Raw genomic sequence first — 7199 nt, 5'->3', positions numbered from 1 at the left:
TCTCTCCCCACCCAGTTCCTTACTGAGGCACTTCAGATCCTCTGGGATTTGACATTGAAGCTCTGGGAAGGCCCAGGAGTGTGCTCAGAGCCCCTTGAGGACATTTCTCAGGAGTAGCTTCTTGGAGCTTGTTTTCCTTCTATTGCACCACCTCAGGCCAGACTCCATCCCTCCCGAGTGTGACGCTGTGGACATTGCTAACTTTCTCAGTTCTCTCTCTTCTCTCTCTCTCTCTCTCTCTCTCTCTCTCTCTCTCTCTCTCTCTCTCTCTCTCTCTTCTGTGTATAACACAACTCTAATTACCTATAACCCCAGACCTCAGGAAACTGAGTTCTGAGACCAGCCTGAGCTCCAGTATGAGACTATCTAAAAATAAGACAAATCTATTTATAACAAATCTATTTATTATCCACGTTTTTAAAAAAGCTAATTTTACTTTAAATGATAGGCAGAATATCTTTCTAAAATATTCCTTTCACTGTATCTTAAAGACGGTTTTCCTTTCAACTATTTTCAAGACAATCGCTAATATATAAAATGGAATGCATAAACCACGTATTAAGTGAAAGCCTAAGGAAATTAATTTCTCAATTGGCACGGTGTTATGTACCTGTAGCTGCAGCCCTTGGGAAGCAAAACCAGGAAGATCATGAGTTCAAGGTCATCCTTGGCCAGTCTGGACTCCGTGAGACTCTGTCTAAAAAAAAAAAAAAAAAAAAAAAAAGATAAATCTATCATTAGTTTGTGTCGTTCCCTCCACCCCGTTCCTCCTCCCAACTGCTGGCCCTGCTGACATCTATTAATTTTTCAGAAGGCCGTGACTCACTAACTTTTGAACACAACAGCATTCTGTCTCAGAACATGAAGGCTATAAAAATGGTAGAGCGACAGCCTGGTTGGCAAGACAGCGTAGACGCGAAAGCAGCAGGGATTTCGAACAGTAAATAAGTAGTGCCGATCTGGGAATACGCTTAGGGTTGCACCTCTAACTGAGTCCCTTTCGTCATTCTTTCGGGCTTTGACTAGACAGAACCAGTTTTCTTGGGAAAACCCTGAATCTCATCTTTGACTGAACAGACAGAAATAGCACACTGATAATAAAAAGGACCCACATGCACTTTCCCTCAGAACCAGGTGAGGCGATAACGGCTCTCTGACCTCTGGACTTAACACTCTATCTCTGATCCATTGAATAAGTTCAGAGAGCCAATCGGTAATCACTATAGTAAACCGCCCAGGCCTGTGCAGCCAGCAAGGGTATTTGAGCCTCTCAGGCCTTGTTCAGCCAGGCTTGAGGGCAGGCTCAGATACTTCAGCACTTGGGAAACTGAAACAGGAGGCTCACAAGCTACAGGCCAGCCTTGGCTCTTTAGTAAAACCCTGTCTGAAAATACAGTGCTGGGAGGGGCCTGAGACACGTCTCAGCAGCTAAAAGTACTTTGTGCTGTCACAGAGCACGCAGGGTTCAGTTCCCAACAGTCACAGGGCAACCCCTCTATAAATCTAGTGCCCGGTTATAGCTTCTGGAGTCACCAGTGTTAAGTCTCAAACCCTGGGACAAATGGCTGAGGTGTTTATTTAACAAATCAAAGCTGACAATGACCAGGTTCTCCCTGTAACCCTCAGGCGCTACCTTTAAGAAAGACTGGTGTACACCCCACCTGGCTCCCTACCTAAAACTTCTCCAGTCCAGGGTTTTCCAACTGCCCTTCCTAATACAATCCACATCTGGTTTCCCTCTCTCCCCTCTCCTCCCTCCACCTTCCACAGAGAAGCCGTTATCTTGGGGAAAAAAAGACAAAAGGTGTTAGAAATGTGTGTTGGAGGGGCTGGGGATTTAGCTCAGTGGTAGCGCTTGCCTAGCAAGCACAAGGCCCTGGGTTCGATCCCGGCTCCAAAAAAAAAAAAAAAAAAAAGAAAAAAAAAAAAAAAAAAAAGAAATGTGTGTTGGAGACAGCTCGATTGGTAGAGTGTACAAAGTTTGAGCTTCAGTGCCTGACGTGTGGTAAAAAGATAAAGAGAGGGGAATTATGTTCTATGGAGGTCTGAGGAAAGGGGGTGCCTCAGCAGGCCCATGCGGAGACATCCCTTCCCCCCACGGGACCAGCACAAGACCGTATAGTATAGAATAGAGTTTGTTCAGGGCATGGGGAGGGGAGTTAAAGGGTAGTAGGGCAGAGAAAGAGAGAAGTAGAGAAGTAGAGGCCAGCCATGAGCACGTGGAGAGAAGTGGGGAGGGGAATGGGGAGAGAAGGGACAAAGGGTAAGAGCAAGAGCAAGAAGAAGCAAGAGAGTGAGGAGGGGGCAAGTAGCCCCTTTTAGCTGTTGCCAGGTAACTGTGGGGGGTGGAGCTTAGACAGAATGCTAACAGTACCCAGTACCACACAAAGCCAGGCTTGCAAGGCGGCACATGTCTATAATTCTAGGGCTCAACGAGATGGAGATAAAGGGATACAGAATTCAAGTTCATTCTTGGTTTATAACTGCTTTGAAGCAGGAAGCCAGCCTGAGATACACCAGGAAGAGCTCCAGTGGGCCCAAACACGACAAACAAGAAACTGTCAGGCCTTGTCCTTCCCTCTTTCTTGTAAACCATAGATTATATTCCTAAAACTAGCCGCCAAAGTCTATTTCCATAGTTGGCCACTTCTTCCTCCTGATGCTGACCACCAAGGTCCAGATATCAGAATATTGAAGTTCAGTAATCAAAGGCCCCCTTTCAGCTCATCTGATTAACCTGTTCAATCAAAATCAAACATGGCATCCTAACTTGGGGTTCCCCCTTTCCCTTTATCCCTGTCTGCCTTTTGCCTACAGGCTAGGTCTGTCTCCTCTCTGTCCATAGGCAGACCTTTGTTCCATGGGGCAAATAGCCCTTCCCCCTCTCCCTGTTCCCTTCCCCTTCTCTCCCTCTCATCCTAGGTCTCCTGTCTTTGTCTCTCAGTCCTTTCCCTTTGTCCCGTTTGGGGCAAATAAATGTCCCTTGTGCTGAGAACTTAGTCTTGATGTGTCTTGTGCCAATTCTAGTCATTTTACACTAGTGCTGCCAAGGGGAAGAAGAGGAAGAGGAGAAGAAGCCCATGCACTCAAGCAAGAAGGGGAGGAATAATTGTCTATACAAAATTTTCAGTGGGAAAATTACCTGATCCAAATTGGAGTTATTTATTTAGCTTGGTTTTAATAGTGCTGGTAACTGAATCCAGAACTTCGCTCATGACAGGCAAGAGTTTAAGCAGTAAGTTTTATGCCCAGCCCTCTTCTTTTTATTTTGACAGGGTCTTACTAAGTTACCCAAGCTGACCTTCCACTCGTCCTGTAGCCAAGGCAGGCCCTGAGCTCTAGAATAGCTGGCCTGCTCTATCAGGCCTGACATCTGACATCTGAATGGCATTAAAAATAAATTCTCTCCCAGCATTCAGGAGGCTGAGGCAGGATGATTTCCAGGAGTTCAAGGTAATCCTGGACTACAAAGTGAGTTTGAGGTCAGACTGAGTTATAGTGAGAGACCCTAACTCAACCAAAAGAAAGAAGAATCAATCTCTCTCTCTCTCTCTCTCTCTCTCTCTCTCTCTCTCTCTCTCTCTCTCTCTCTCGGCTTGGATGGTTGTTGGTAGAAACAGAGGATGCCAGGAGCCTTATCTACAGACTGCACTGAGGAACGGTCTCTGGACATGTCTTGCTCCAGGGCACCGGCTCCCACTCCACCTTCAAGGATGGTCCTCCTTCTGGTCATGTAACTTTATGAGCAGAAATGAAGGTAATCTAAGGAGACATTTGTGTCCCACCACCACCCCCAATTGGAATCCCCTCATGATATCTTCATGCCGAGAGATGAAGAATCTGAGACCTGGTACAGCCAGGTGAACATGTCTCTGGGAAAGAGGCATCACCCAGTTCTGACAGCTCGTCAGACAGCTTTATAGGATCGACCTGAGTAGAGATGCTGATGCTGGGAAGACCCTGACCAGGGCTGTTTAGCTGTACAGGCTTCTTGCCCTCTATTTAAATCTGATCATGTCAGGACCCAGAAGAGGAGCTTGGGGAGGGAGATGGAGCAGGCATTCTCACTTCCACTCCCCAGTGTGGTCATCACTTTGAATAAATCTCCTTTGTTCTCTCTCTCTCTCTCTCTCTCTCTCTCTCTCTCTCTCTCTCTCTCTCTCTCTCTTTTCTCTCTCATTTTTTGGGTTGAGGAGCATAAGACATGGTCTCACTATGTTGCCCTCCCTGACTGTCCTGAAACTTGCTATGTAAACCAGGCTGTCCTGGAACTCACTCTATAGATCAGGCTAACCTGGACCTCAAAGATCCACCTGCCTCTGCCTTAGCACTGCCACTACTGCCTCGCTCCCTTTTCCTTTATTAAGTAAGTGTTACTATGTCTCTTTAGATCAGAACCTGGGCTCTGGCCCTAACAACCACAGTAACATGTAAATGTTACACAGTTCTGTTAGAGACTGCTCATGTCTTATGGAAGTATTTCCTTATCTCAAAGTTCATATATACTCCTAAATGTTGTTTTTTTCCAAGCCATAGAGAATTAGGGGTTATGATAGCATAATCCAGCAAAAAATGATGAATACAAGTGACTAATGCTGCTTGGCCTCTGAATGGTTCATTCCATTTTGTAATAAATTCCTTGCAGTTTTTTTTTTTTTTGGTTCTTTTTTTTTTTTTTTTTTTTTGGAGCTGGGGACCGAACCCAGGGCCTTGCAGCTTCCTAGGCAAGGGCTCTACCACTGAGCTAAATCCCCAACCCCATTCCTTGCAGTTTTAATGGTAAACCTTGAGTTTGATTGAAAGTTTTTGTTACACAAAGTTAAAAGCCTCTTGACTAAAACAGGCAGATGACCTGGACAAAAGTGAAATCCTGACACACAGTGCTGAATAATGTGGGCCCATTACTGCAGGGCAAGGAAAAGTGTGTGTGTGTGAGTGTGTGTATGTGTATGTATATGTATATGTATATGTATATGTATATGTATATGTATATGTATATGTATATGTATATGTATATGTATATGTATATGTATATGTATATGTATATGTATATGTATATGTATGTCCAGTTTGTAATCCCAGCAGGTAGGAGGATTCCAATAAGCTCAAGGTCCTGGCTCTCTCTCTCTCTCCTCTCTCTCTCTCTCTCTCTCTCTCTCTCTCTCTCTCTTTCATATATATATATATGTTTTATATCTTTATATATGTTTTATATCTTTATATATGTTTTTATATGTATATTATATCATTTTGGCTTACATGTCATCAACAAAGCCCCGTGATATTATCTGATGTCAATGTGTGTACAAATGTGCTCATTAAAGGGGTAGTACCAACCCGCAAGCACGTATGTGAAGAAAGAGGCAGACACTGGGGAACAGTGATCCTTTCTCTCATTAATGTCTTTACTATATGTCTTCTCCCCAGTGACTGTACAGTAGTGGCCCCTGCTGCTTGTAACATAGTATCCAAAGATGCTCCTCTAACCCAGAGACAGGAATACAAAACAAGCAGGTGCTGTGCTCTCTATGTAGTCCTAATGTGCACTTTCTGAACAAACACTAAGGGCCAGACTTGGTAGCACACACTTACAGGCCGGTACCTCTCAGCGCTTAGGAAGTAGAAGCAGGAGAATCAGAAGTTCCGGGTTAGCCTCTACTACTTACTGAGTTGAGGGCAGCCTGTGCCACATAAGACCCAGTCTCATAAGCAAACAAAACACCCAGAATGACCACTAGGATTAATACTGAGCTTCACACTGAAAGAGTGGGTGGTGAAGGACCACCACACAGCTTAAGCTTGTAATTATGCTGGGCCCAGGAAGCATCTCTTGCTTCAGTCTCCCCGCAGAGGCCCCCTGTTATCATTTTCCAAGGCTTTCTCATCCTGAGTGATCCTTTTATTACAACCATGCACCCTGGCACATGTGGGAAATACTTTCAAGCTTTTTGTCCACCCACAGAGACGTAAGAACACAAAGACTGTTCTTCAACACCCACGGTCCCCTTTCACCCAGGCCGGTTGCTCCTCAGTTACACAACACTCTTGAGCACATGGACAGCCTCTGTAGTTCCAGGCCCGCCCCACGGGCTGGCCATCACATCTGTAATTCTGTTCTCTGCAGGAATAATTACTAAGGAACAATCTAATTTTTCCCGTAGGTTTTTCCATCCACGGGTCTGTCTGAAGACTAACTCTTACCTGGTCATGCCTGTGACTCAATGGATTTCTCAATTTCCAAACTCTCTTTGTTACAGACATGCAATAGTTGTGTCCCTTGCCACAAACCACAACTCTCTCCTCCGTCCCCTGCTTAGTTAGCCAGTTCTTTTCCAAGCTTATTTCTTGCTTATAGAAAGAGCCCTGCCCATCATGGTGGTCCATACCGCTCATCCCAGCACTCAGGAGGGAGAGGCAGGTGGATCTCTATGAGGTTGAGTTCTGGTCTACAGAGTTCCAGGACAGTCAGGGCTACATAGACAGTTTGCCAAAAATCAGTCAATCGCTCAACCCTGCCACATGCATCTAAAAGCAGCCAAGAGAGAGTGGTAAAAATATCTACTGTAGCTCAGGCTGGCCTCAACTCAGTAAGTAACAAAGGCTAACCCAGAACTTCCAATCCTCCTGCTTCTACTTCCTAAGTACTAAAAGGTGCTGGCCTATAAGTGTGTGCTACCAATTCTGGCACTTAGTTGGCTCAAACTGTACACTATTTGGTGATTAACCTGATTTCCAAGTGGCTGAAGGACTCATCAGCAGGTCCCAAAACAAACGACACCATGTTTTGTTCCTGGTACTATTATGCAATAAGTCTATTTTTCTTTTTGTTCCTTTTCAATTTTTTAAATTTTTTTTCAATTTTTTTTTTTTGAGCCAAGGTCTCCTGGAGGCCAGGCTGGCTGAGAACTAACTCATTGCATTAGAACTTCTGCTCCTCCCAATCCACTTCTCCAGTGATGAGCTCAAACCACCACGCCCACTTGAGTTTTCTTTTGCAGCACTGAGGGGCTTTGTGCATGCTTGACAAATGCTTCACTAACAAAACTACTATGTCCACAGCCCCTATTAGTCCATTCTTAAAAACTATGTTGTTAGAGATACGTTGCTCTTGGGTTTTGTTTTTTTTTTAATTATTTTACTTATATGAGTACACCATTGCTGTCTTCAGACACACCAGAAGAAGGCATCGGATCCCATTA

This window comes from Rattus rattus, chromosome 18, assembly GCF_011064425.1.
Source record: "Rattus rattus isolate New Zealand chromosome 18, Rrattus_CSIRO_v1, whole genome shotgun sequence".
In the NCBI taxonomy this organism is placed as follows: domain Eukaryota; kingdom Metazoa; phylum Chordata; class Mammalia; order Rodentia; family Muridae; genus Rattus; species Rattus rattus.
The sequence above is the reverse complement of the archived record's forward strand: the minus strand, read 5'-3'. Positions refer to the sequence as shown.